Source organism: Pseudophryne corroboree, unplaced genomic scaffold (genome assembly GCF_028390025.1).
Source record: "Pseudophryne corroboree isolate aPseCor3 unplaced genomic scaffold, aPseCor3.hap2 scaffold_443, whole genome shotgun sequence".
Lineage (NCBI taxonomy): Eukaryota > Metazoa > Chordata > Amphibia > Anura > Myobatrachidae > Pseudophryne > Pseudophryne corroboree.
Window position 1 is genome coordinate 147,500 of NW_026970066.1, and position 13,984 is coordinate 161,483.

At 34.5% G+C, this 13,984-nt stretch overlaps 1 non-coding gene across 1 annotated transcript; it reads right to left on the bottom strand.

The window, feature by feature from the left end:
* Positions 1–347: 347 nt before the first annotated feature.
* Positions 348–421, bottom strand: TRNAN-AUU (transfer RNA asparagine (anticodon AUU)). The gene has a single exon. It is a non-coding gene; the product is annotated as a tRNA-Asn (tRNA).
* Between the last annotated feature and the right edge of the window lie 13,563 nt (positions 422–13,984).

A 13,984-nucleotide genomic window follows, 5' to 3' on the forward strand; every position in this document is an offset into this window, starting at 1 on the left:
ATGAAGCAAGTTTAATTTAGTAATAGGTGAAAAACCATCCTTACAAAGGTGTTAATCAGAGACTTGGCTTTGTGGACACTTTTCAGAGAACAATTTGTTAGCATAAAAATAAAGCCAGAAAATGAAGAGCTGTTTAATCACTCGATTGGATTTTTCTGCCAGCATATTTTTTTTCTCTGCAACCCACTGCTAAATTGTGCTTCCTAGCTGTTTTTTTATAAAATCACTGAATCAAATGTAACTCTGATTACATCAGAGAAGGCCATGTACCCTACACCATAAGAGGGGGTTTGAAATTTTGACTTGTCTACTTAAATATCACCAAAATCTGATCACAAGTTTAATTAGGTCCCTGGGTGGGATTGAACCACCAACCTTTCGGTTAATAGCCGAACACACTAACCGATTGTGCCACAGAGACACTTTGCAAAAAGTGCCTACTGACAAAGGCTAATAAGCATACATCTAGAACGTTTCCTAGAAAAACATTAAAAAATCAATAATCTGGAGAGTTTTTGTAAGATGTTTCTTCCATCAACTAACGAATAAACACATTGGTACTTTCCCATGATGAGTGAGTGCTTCAGGATCTCTTGCACTTACATGTGCAGCAGAGTACTGCAATGGAAGCATGCTGGACCCATAACCCAGAGGTAGGCAGATTGAAACTATCCTTTGCTATATGCATTTTTTTTGTTAATTTAAGTAATCAAAACTGGGATTGATATTTTTGCTCTTTTATTTTTACTTAAAGTACAATAACTTTTACCATTTTAATTTGTTTTAATAGTATATTGACAGTATAGTTTTCTTTCAAAAATCCACTTAATTTTCTTTACCCTGTTATTAAAATGGTAATTGACAAAAAAAACTACATTGTCACCAGAAGAGCAATACAAAATGTACAAGTGATATATTAAAATCATCTTTCCAGCTTGAATTTCAATGATGCATTGGGGCAACAATTTTGTGAGAAACATCTTCACCCTTAAATAAAGATTTTCGTAATTCCTTACCTGTGTGCTAATTAGATATCACCTTGTTTTCACATTAAACAGACTTCCACATGAGAAAGCAGCAAGGATGCAGTGGCGTTAATGTTTCCTGGTGTCAACCTGTATTATTTCAGTAGACATTGAAATGAGGATGCATCTTGCTGCCTTTCCAATGAAGCAAGTTTAATTTAGTAATAGGTGAAAAACCATCCCTACAAAGGTGTTATTCAGAGACTTGGCTTTGTGGACACTTTTCAGAGAACAAATTTGTTAGCATAAAAATAAAGCCAGAAAATGAAGAGCTGTTAAATCAAGCAATTTGATTTTTTTGCAAGCATTTTTCTTTTTCTCTGCAACCCACTGCTAAATTGTGCTTCCTAGATGTTTTTATAAAATCACTGAATCAAATCTAACTCTGATTACATCAGAGAAGGCCAGGTACCCTACACAATAAGAGGGGGTTTGAAATTTTGACTTGTCTACTTAAATATCACCAAAATCTGATAACAAGGTCAATTACGTCCCTGGGTGGGATTGAACCACCAACCTTTTGGTTAATAGCCATACACACTAACTGATTGCGCCACAGAGACACTTTGCAAAAGTACATACTGACAAAGGCTAATAAGCATTCATCTAAAACGTTTCCTAGAAAAACTTAATAAAGTCAATAATCTGGAGAGTTTTTGTAAGATGTTTCTTCTATCAACCAACGAAGAAACACATTGGTACTTTCCCATGATGAGTGAGTGCTTCAGGATCTCTTGCACTTACATGTGCAGCACAGTACAGCAATGGAAGCATGCTGGGCCCATAACCCAGAGGTAGGCAGATTGAAACTATCCTCTGCTATATGCATTTTTTTGTTTGTTAATTAAAGTATTCCAAAACTGGGATTGATATTTTGGCTCTTTTATTTTTACTTAAAGTACAATAACTTTTACCATTTTAATTTGTTTTAATAGTATATTGACAGTATTGTTTTCTTTCAAAAATCCACTTCATTTTCTTTACCCTATTATTAAAATGGTAATTGACAAAAACAAACTACATTGTCACCAGAAGAGCAATACAAAATGTACAAGTGATATATTAAAATCATCTTTCCAGCTTGAATTTCAATGATGCATTGGGGCAACGATTTTGTGAGAAACATCTTCACCCTTAAATAAAGATTTTCTTAATTCCTTACCTGTGTGCTAATTAGATATCACCTTGTTTTCACATTAAACAGACTTTCACATGAGAAAGCAGCAAGGATGCAGTGGCGTTAATGTTTCCTGGTGTCAACCTGTATTATTTCAGTAGACATTGAAATGAGGATGCATCTTGCTGCCTTTCCAATGAAGCAAGTTTAATTTAGTAATAGGTGAAAAACCATCCTTACAAAGGTGTTAATCAGAGACTTGGCTTTGTGGACACTTTTCAGAGAACAAATTTGTTAGCATAAAAATAAAGCCAGAAAATAAAGAGCTGTTTAATCACTCAATTGGATTTTTCTGCCAGCATATTTTTTTTCTCTGCAACCCACTGCTAAATTGTGCTTCCTAGCTTTTTTTATAAAATCACTGAATCAAATCTAATTACATCAGAGAAGGCCAGGTACCCTACACAATAACAGGGAGTATGAAATTTGACTTGTCTACTTAAAGATCACCAAAATCTGATCACAAGGTCAATTGCGTCCCTGGGTGGGATTGAACCACTAACCTTTTGGTTAATAGCCGTACACACTAACTGATTGCGCCACAGAGACACTTTGCAAAAGTACATACTGACAAATGCTAATAAGCATTCATCTAAAACGTTTCCTAGAAAAACTTAAAAAAGTCAATAATCTGGAGAGTTTTTGTAAGATGTTTCTTCTATCAACCAACGAAGAAACACATTGGTACTTTCCCATGATGAGTGAGTGCTTCAGGATCTCTTGCACTTACATGTGCAGCAGAGTACAGCAATGGAAGCATGCTGGGCCCATAACCCAGAGGTAGGCAGATTGAAACTATCCTCTGCTATATGCATTTTTTTTTGTTAATTAAAGTAATCCAAAACTGGGATTGATATTTTGGCTCTTTTATTTTTACTTAAAGTACAATAACTCTTACCATTTTAATTTGTTTTAATAGTATATTGACAGTATTGTTTTCTTTCAAAAATCCACTTCATTTTCTTTACCCTATTATTAAAATGGTAATTGACAAAAACAAACTACATTGTCACCAGAAGAGCAATACAAAATGTACAAGTGATATATTAAAATCATCTTTCCAGCTTGAATTTCAATGATGCATTGGGGCAACGATTTTGTGAGAAACATCTTCACCCTTAAATAAAGATTTTCTTAATTCCTTACCTGTGTGCTAATTAGATATCACCTTGTTTTCACATTAAACAGACTTCTACATGAGAAAGCAGCAAGGATGCAGTGGCATGAATGTTTCCTGGTGTCAACTTGTATTATTTCAGTAGACATTGAAATGAGGATGCATCTTGCTGCCTTTCCAATGAAGCAAGTTTAATTTAGTAATAGGTGAAAAACCATCCCTACAAAGGTGTTAATCAGAGACTTTGCTTTGTGGACACTTTTCAGAGAACAAATTTGTTAGCATAAAAATAAAGCCAGAAAATGAAGAGCTGTTTAATCACTCAATTGGATTTTTCTGCCAGCATATTTCTTTTTCTCTACAACCCACTGCTAAATTGTGCTTCCTAGCTGTTTTTATAAATCACTGAATCAAATCTAACTCTGATTACATCAGAGAAGGCCAGGTACCCTACACCATAACAGGGGGTTTGAAATTTTGACTTGTCTACTTAAAGATCACCAAAATCTGATAACAAGGTCAATTACGTACCTGGGTGGGATTGAACCACCAACCTTTTGGTTAATAGCCGTACACACTAACTGATTGCGCCACAGAGACACATTGCAAAAGTATGTACTGACAAGGGCTAATAAGCATTCATCTAAAACGTTTCCTAGAAAAACTTTAAAAAGTTAATAATCTGGAGAGTTTTTGTAAGATGTTTCTTCCATCAACCAATGAAGAAACACATTGGTACTTTCCCATGATGAGTGAGTGCTTCAGGATCTCTTGCACTTACATGTGCAGCAGAGTACTGCAATGGAAGCATGCTGGACCCATAACCCAGAGGTAGGCAGATTGAAACTATCCTTTGCTATATGCATTTTTTTTGTTAATTTAAGTAATCAAAACTGGGATTGATATTTTTGCTCTTTTATTTTTACTTAAAGTACAATAACTTTTACCATTTTAATTTGTTTTAATAGTATATTGACAGTATAGTTTTCTTTCAAAAATCCACTTAATTTTCTTTACCCTGTTATTAAAATGGTAATTGACAAAAAAAACTACATTGTCACCAGAAGAGCAATACAAAATGTACAAGTGATATATTAAAATCATCTTTCCAGCTTGAATTTCAATGATGCATTGGGGCAACAATTTTGTGAGAAACATCTTCACCCTTAAATAAAGATTTTCGTAATTCCTTACCTGTGTGCTAATTAGATATCACCTTGTTTTCACATTAAACAGACTTCCACATGAGAAAGCAGCAAGGATGCAGTGGCGTTAATGTTACCTGGTGTCAACCTGTATTATTTCAGTAGACATTGAAATGAGGATGCATCTTGCTGCCTTTCCAATGAAGCAAGTTTAATTTAGTAATAGGTGAAAAACCATCCCTACAAAGGTGTTAATCAGAGACTTGGCTTTGTGGACACTTTTCAGAGAACAAATTTGTTAGCATAAAAATAAAGCCAGAAAATGAAGAGCTGTTAAATCAAGCAATTGGATTTTTTTGCAAGCATATTTCTTTTTCTCTGCAACCCACTGCTAAATTGTGCTTCCTAGATGTTTTTATAAAATCACTGAATCAAATCTAACTCTGATTACATCAGAGAAGGCCAGGTACCCTACACAATAAGAGGGGGTTTGAAATTTTGACTTGTCTACTTAAATATCACCAAAATCTGATAACAAGGTCAATTACGTCCCTGGGTGGGATTGAACCACCAACCTTTTGGTTAATAGCCATACACACTAACTGATTGCGCCACAGAGACACTTTGCAAAAGTACATACTGACAAAGGCTAATAAGCATTCATCTAAAACGTTTCCTAGAAAAACTTAATAAAGTCAATAATCTGGAGAGTTTTTGTAAGATGTTTCTTCTATCAACCAACGAAGAAACACATTGGTACTTTCCCATGATGAGTGAGTGCTTCAGGATCTCTTGCACTTACATGTGCAGCACAGTACAGCAATGGAAGCATGCTGGGCCCATAACCCAGAGGTAGGCAGATTGAAACTATCCTCTGCTATATGCATTTTTTTGTTTGTTAATTAAAGTATTCCAAAACTGGGATTGATATTTTGGCTCTTTTATTTTTACTTAAAGTACAATAACTTTTACCATTTTAATTTGTTTTAATAGTATATTGACAGTATTGTTTTCTTTCAAAAATCCACTTCATTTTCTTTACCCTATTATTAAAATGGTAATTGACAAAAACAAACTACATTGTCACCAGAAGAGCAATACAAAATGTACAAGTGATATATTAAAATCATCTTTCCAGCTTGAATTTCAATGATGCATTGGGGCAACGATTTTGTGAGAAACATCTTCACCCTTAAATAAAGATTTTCTTAATTCCTTACCTGTGTGCTAATTAGATATCACCTTGTTTTCACATTAAACAGACTTTCACATGAGAAAGCAGCAAGGATGCAGTGGCGTTAATGTTTCCTGGTGTCAACCTGTATTATTTCAGTAGACATTGAAATGAGGATGCATCTTGCTGCCTTTCCAATGAAGCAAGTTTAATTTAGTAATAGGTGAAAAACCATCCTTACAAAGGTGTTAATCAGAGACTTGGCTTTGTGGACACTTTTCAGAGAACAAATTTGTTAGCATAAAAATAAAGCCAGAAAATAAAGAGCTGTTTAATCACTCAATTGGATTTTTCTGCCAGCATATTTTTTTTCTCTGCAACCCACTGCTAAATTGTGCTTCCTAGCTTTTTTTATAAAATCACTGAATCAAATCTAATTACATCAGAGAAGGCCAGGTACCCTACACAATAACAGGGAGTATGAAATTTGACTTGTCTACTTAAAGATCACCAAAATCTGATCACAAGGTCAATTGCGTCCCTGGGTGGGATTGAACCACTAACCTTTTGGTTAATAGCCGTACACACTAACTGATTGCGCCACAGAGACACTTTGCAAAAGTACATACTGACAAATGCTAATAAGCATTCATCTAAAACGTTTCCTAGAAAAACTTAAAAAAGTCAATAATCTGGAGAGTTTTTGTAAGATGTTTCTTCTATCAACCAACGAAGAAACACATTGGTACTTTCCCATGATGAGTGAGTGCTTCAGGATCTCTTGCACTTACATGTGCAGCAGAGTACAGCAATGGAAGCATGCTGGGCCCATAACCCAGAGGTAGGCAGATTGAAACTATCCTCTGCTATATGCATTTTTTTTTGTTAATTAAAGTAATCCAAAACTGGGATTGATATTTTGGCTCTTTTATTTTTACTTAAAGTACAATAACTCTTACCATTTTAATTTGTTTTAATAGTATATTGACAGTATTGTTTTCTTTCAAAAATCCACTTCATTTTCTTTACCCTATTATTAAAATGGTAATTGACAAAAACAAACTACATTGTCACCAGAAGAGCAATACAAAATGTACAAGTGATATATTAAAATCATCTTTCCAGCTTGAATTTCAATGATGCATTGGGGCAACGATTTTGTGAGAAACATCTTCACCCTTAAATAAAGATTTTCTTAATTCCTTACCTGTGTGCTAATTAGATATCACCTTGTTTTCACATTAAACAGACTTCTACATGAGAAAGCAGCAAGGATGCAGTGGCATGAATGTTTCCTGGTGTCAACTTGTATTATTTCAGTAGACATTGAAATGAGGATGCATCTTGCTGCCTTTCCAATGAAGCAAGTTTAATTTAGTAATAGGTGAAAAACCATCCCTACAAAGGTGTTAATCAGAGACTTTGCTTTGTGGACACTTTTCAGAGAACAAATTTGTTAGCATAAAAATAAAGCCAGAAAATGAAGAGCTGTTTAATCACTCAATTGGATTTTTCTGCCAGCATATTTCTTTTTCTCTACAACCCACTGCTAAATTGTGCTTCCTAGCTGTTTTTATAAATCACTGAATCAAATCTAACTCTGATTACATCAGAGAAGGCCAGGTACCCTACACCATAACAGGGGGTTTGAAATTTTGACTTGTCTACTTAAAGATCACCAAAATCTGATAACAAGGTCAATTACGTACCTGGGTGGGATTGAACCACCAACCTTTTGGTTAATAGCCGTACACACTAACTGATTGCGCCACAGAGACACATTGCAAAAGTATGTACTGACAAGGGCTAATAAGCATTCATCTAAAACGTTTCCTAGAAAAACTTTAAAAAGTTAATAATCTGGAGAGTTTTTGTAAGATGTTTCTTCCATCAACCAATGAAGAAACACATTGGTACTTTCCCATGATGAGTGAGTGCTTCAGGATCTCTTGCACTTACATGTGCAGCAGAGTACTGCAATGGAAGCATGCTGGACCCATAACCCAGAGGTAGGCAGATTGAAACTATCCTTTGCTATATGCATTTTTTTTGTTAATTTAAGTAATCAAAACTGGGATTGATATTTTTGCTCTTTTATTTTTACTTAAAGTACAATAACTTTTACCATTTTAATTTGTTTTAATAGTATATTGACAGTATAGTTTTCTTTCAAAAATCCACTTAATTTTCTTTACCCTGTTATTAAAATGGTAATTGACAAAAAAAACTACATTGTCACCAGAAGAGCAATACAAAATGTACAAGTGATATATTAAAATCATCTTTCCAGCTTGAATTTCAATGATGCATTGGGGCAACAATTTTGTGAGAAACATCTTCACCCTTAAATAAAGATTTTCGTAATTCCTTACCTGTGTGCTAATTAGATATCACCTTGTTTTCACATTAAACAGACTTCCACATGAGAAAGCAGCAAGGATGCAGTGGCGTTAATGTTACCTGGTGTCAACCTGTATTATTTCAGTAGACATTGAAATGAGGATGCATCTTGCTGCCTTTCCAATGAAGCAAGTTTAATTTAGTAATAGGTGAAAAACCATCCCTACAAAGGTGTTAATCAGAGACTTGGCTTTGTGGACACTTTTCAGAGAACAAATTTGTTAGCATAAAAATAAAGCCAGAAAATGAAGAGCTGTTAAATCAAGCAATTGGATTTTTTTGCAAGCATATTTCTTTTTCTCTGCAACCCACTGCTAAATTGTGCTTCCTAGATGTTTTTATAAAATCACTGAATCAAATCTAACTCTGATTACATCAGAGAAGGCCAGGTACCCTACACAATAAGAGGGGGTTTGAAATTTTGACTTGTCTACTTAAATATCACCAAAATCTGATAACAAGGTCAATTACGTCCCTGGGTGGGATTGAACCACCAACCTTTTGGTTAATAGCCATACACACTAACTGATTGCGCCACAGAGACACTTTGCAAAAGTACATACTGACAAAGGCTAATAAGCATTCATCTAAAACGTTTCCTAGAAAAACTTAATAAAGTCAATAATCTGGAGAGTTTTTGTAAGATGTTTCTTCTATCAACCAACGAAGAAACACATTGGTACTTTCCCATGATGAGTGAGTGCTTCAGGATCTCTTGCACTTACATGTGCAGCACAGTACAGCAATGGAAGCATGCTGGGCCCATAACCCAGAGGTAGGCAGATTGAAACTATCCTCTGCTATATGCATTTTTTTGTTTGTTAATTAAAGTATTCCAAAACTGGGATTGATATTTTGGCTCTTTTATTTTTACTTAAAGTACAATAACTTTTACCATTTTAATTTGTTTTAATAGTATATTGACAGTATTGTTTTCTTTCAAAAATCCACTTCATTTTCTTTACCCTATTATTAAAATGGTAATTGACAAAAACAAACTACATTGTCACCAGAAGAGCAATACAAAATGTACAAGTGATATATTAAAATCATCTTTCCAGCTTGAATTTCAATGATGCATTGGGGCAACGATTTTGTGAGAAACATCTTCACCCTTAAATAAAGATTTTCTTAATTCCTTACCTGTGTGCTAATTAGATATCACCTTGTTTTCACATTAAACAGACTTCCACATGAGAAAGCAGCAAGGATGCAGTGGCGTTAATGTTTCCTGGTGTCAACCTGTATTATTTCAGTAGACATTGAAATGAGGATGCATCTTGCTGCCTTTCCAATGAAGCAAGTTTAATTTAGTAATAGGTGAAAAACCATCCTTACAAAGGTGTTAATCAGAGACTTGGCTTTGTGGACACTTTTCAGAGAACAAATTTGTTAGCATAAAAATAAAGCCAGAAAATAAAGAGCTGTTTAATCACTCAATTGGATTTTTCTGCCAGCATATTTTTTTTCTCTGCAACCCACTGCTAAATTGTGCTTCCTAGCTTTTTTTATAAAATCACTGAATCAAATCTAACTCTGATTACATCAGAGAAGGCCAGGTACCCTACACAATAACAGGGAGTATGAAATTTGACTTGTCTACTTAAAGATCACCAAAATCTGATCACAAGGTCAATTGCGTCCCTGGGTGGGATTGAACCACTAACCTTTTGGTTAATAGCCGTACACACTAACTGATTGCGCCACAGAGACACTTTGCAAAAGTACATACTGACAAATGCTAATAAGCATTCATCTAAAACGTTTCCTAGAAAAACTTAAAAAAGTCAATAATCTGGAGAGTTTTTGTAAGATGTTTCTTCTATCAACCAACGAAGAAACACATTGGTACTTTCCCATGATGAGTGAGTGCTTCAGGATCTCTTGCACTTACATGTGCAGCAGAGTACAGCAATGGAAGCATGCTGGGCCCATAACCCAGAGGTAGGCAGATTGAAACTATCCTCTGCTATATGCATTTTTTTTTGTTAATTAAAGTAATCCAAAACTGGGATTGATATTTTGGCTCTTTTATTTTTACTTAAAGTACAATAACTCTTACCATTTTAATTTGTTTTAATAGTATATTGACAGTATTGTTTTCTTTCAAAAATCCACTTCATTTTCTTTACCCTATTATTAAAATGGTAATTGACAAAAACAAACTACATTGTCACCAGAAGAGCAATACAAAATGTACAAGTGATATATTAAAATCATCTTTCCAGCTTGAATTTCAATGATGCATTGGGGCAACGATTTTGTGAGAAACATCTTCACCCTTAAATAAAGATTTTCTTAATTCCTTACCTGTGTGCTAATTAGATATCACCTTGTTTTCACATTAAACAGACTTCCACATGAGAAAGCAGCAAGGATGCAGTGGCGTGAATGTTTCCTGGTGTCAACTTGTATTATTTCAGTAGACATTGAAATGAGGATGCATCTTGCTGCCTTTCCAATGAAGCAAGTTTAATTTAGTAATAGGTGAAAAACCATCCCTACAAAGGTGTTAATCAGAGACTTTGCTTTGTGGACACTTTTCAGAGAACAAATTTGTTAGCATAAAAATAAAGCCAGAAAATGAAGAGCTGTTTAATCACTCAATTGGATTTTTCTGCCAGCATATTTCTTTTTCTCTACAACCCACTGCTAAATTGTGCTTCCTAGCTGTTTTTATAAATCACTGAATCAAATCTAACTCTGATTACAGTACATCAGAGAAGGCCAGGTACCCTACACCATAACAGGGGGTTTGAAATTTTGACTTGTCTACTTAAAGATCACCAAAATCTGATAACAAGGTCAATTACGTACCTGGGTGGGATTGAACCACCAACCTTTTGGTTAATAGCCGTACACACTAACTGATTGCGCCACAGAGACACATTGCAAAAGTATATACTGACAAGGGCTAATAAGCATTCATCTAAAACGTTTCCTAGAAAAACTTTAAAAAGTTAATAATCTGGAGAGTTTTTGTAAGATGTTTCTTCCATCAACCAACGAAGAAACACATTGGTACTTTCCCATGATGAGTGAGTGCTTCAGGATCTCTTGCACTTACATGTGCAGCAGAGTACTGCAATGGAAGCATGCTGGACCCATAACCCAGAGATAGGCAGATTGAAACTATCCTTTGTTATATGCATTTTTTTTGTTAATTTAAGTAATCAAAACTGGGATTGATATTTTTGCTCTTTTATTTTTACTTAAAGTACAATAACTTTTACAATTTTAATTTGTTTTAATAGTATATTGACAGTATAGTTTTCTTTCAAAAATCCACTTAATTTTCTTTACCCTGTTATTAAAATGGTAATTGACAAAAAAAACTACATTGTCACCAGAAGAGCAATACAAAATGTACAAGTGATATATTAAAATCATCTTTCCAGCTTGAATTTCAATGATGCATTGGGGCAACAATTTTGTGAGAAACATCTTCACCCTTAAATAAAGATTTTCGTAATTCCTTACCTGTGTGCTAATTAGATATCACCTTGTTTTCACATTAAACAGACTTCCACATGAGAAAGCAGCAAGGATGCAGTGGCGTTAATGTTTCCTGGTGTCAACCTGTATTATTTCAGTAGACATTGAAATGAGGATGCATCTTGCTGCCTTTCCAATGAAGCAAGTTTAATTTAGTAATAGGTGAAAAACCATCCCTACAAAGGTGTTAATCAGAGACTTGGCTTTGTGGACACTTTTCAGAGAACAAATTTGTTAGCATAAAAATAAAGCCAGAAAATGAAGAGCTGTTAAATCAAGCAATTTGATTTTTTTGCAAGCATATTTCTTTTTCTCTGCAACCCACTGCTAAATTGTGCTTCCTAGATGTTTTTATAAAATCACTGAATCAAATCTAACTCTGATTACATCAGAGAAGGCCAGGTACCCTACACAATAAGAGGGGGTTTGAAATTTTGACTTGTCTACTTAAATATCACCAAAATCTGATAACAAGGTCAATTACGTCCCTGGGTGGAATTGAACCACCAACCTTTTGGTTAATAGCCATACACACTAACTGATTGCGCCACAGAGACACTTTGCAAAAGTACATACTGACAAAGGCTAATAAGCATTCATCTAAAACGTTTCCTAGAAAAACTTAATAAAGTCAATAATCTGGAGAGTTTTTGTAAGATGTTTCTTCTATCAACCAACGAAGAAACACATTGGTACTTTCCCATGATGAGTGAGTGCTTCAGGATCTCTTGCACTTACATGTGCAGCACAGTACAGCAATGGAAGCATGCTGGGCCCATAACCCAGAGGTAGGCAGATTGAAACTATCCTCTGCTATATGCATTTTTTTGTTTGTTAATTAAAGTATTCCAAAACTGGGATTGATATTTTGGCTCTTTTATTTTTACTTAAAGTACAATAACTTTTACCATTTTAATTTGTTTTAATAGTATATTGACAGTATTGTTTTCTTTCAAAAATCCACTTCATTTTCTTTACCCTATTATTAAAATGGTAATTGACAAAAACAAACTACATTGTCACCAGAAGAGCAATACAAAATGTACAAGTGATATATTAAAATCATCTTTCCAGCTTGAATTTCAATGATGCATTGGGGCAACGATTTTGTGAGAAACATCTTCACCCTTAAATAAAGATTTTCTTAATTCCTTACCTGTGTGCTAATTAGATATCACCTTGTTTTCACATTAAACAGACTTCCACATGAGAAAGCAGCAAGGATGCAGTGGCGTTAATGTTTCCTGGTGTCAACCTGTATTATTTCAGTAGACATTGAAATGAGGATGCATCTTGCTGCCTTTCCAATGAAGCAAGTTTAATTTAGTAATAGGTGAAAAACCATCCTTACAAAGGTGTTAATGAGAGACTTGGCTTTGTGGACACTTTTCAGAGAACAAATTTGTTAGCATAAAAATAAAGCCAGAAAATAAAGAGCTGTTTAATCACTCAATTGGATTTTTCTGCCAGCATATTTTTTTTCTCTGCAACCCACTGCTAAATTGTGCTTCCTAGCTTTTTTTTATAAAATCACTGAATCAAATCTAACTCTGATTACATCAGAGAAGGCCAGGTACCCTACACAATAACAGGGAGTATGAAATTTGACTTGTCTACTTAAAGATCACCAAAATCTGATCACAAGGTCAATTGCGTCCCTGGGTGGGATTGAACCACTAACCTTTTGGTTAATAGCCGTACACACTAACTGATTGCGCCACAGAGACACTTTGCAAAAGTACATACTGACAAATGCTAATAAGCATTCATCTAAAACGTTTCCTAGAAAAACTTAAAAAAGTCAATAATCTGGAGAGTTTTTGTAAGATGTTTCTTCTATCAACCAACGAAGAAACACATTGGTACTTTCCCATGATGAGTGAGTGCTTCAGGATCTCTTGCACTTACATGTGCAGCAGAGTACTGCAATGGAAGCATGCTGGACCCATAACCCAGAGGTAGGCAGATTGAAACTATCCTTTGCTATATGCATTTTTTTTGTTAATTTAAGTAATCAAAACTGGGATTGATATTTTTGCTCTTTTATTTTTACTTAAAGTACAATAACTTTTACCATTTTAATTTGTTTTAATAGTATATTGACAGTATAGTTTTCTTTCAAAAATCCACTTAATTTTCTTTACCCTGTTATTAAAATGGTAATTGATAAAAAAAACTACATTGTCACCAGAAGAGCAATACAAAATGTACAAGTGATATATTAAAATCATCTTTCCAGCTTGAATTTCAATGATGCATTGGGGCAACAATTTTGTGAGAAACATCTTCACCCTTAAATAAAGATTTTCGTAATTCCTTACCTGTGTGCTAATTAGATATCACCTTGTTTTCACATTAAACAGACTTCCACATGAGAAAGCAGCAAGGATGCAGTGGCGTTAATGTTTCCTGGTGTCAACCTGTATTATTTCAGTAGACATTGAAATGAGG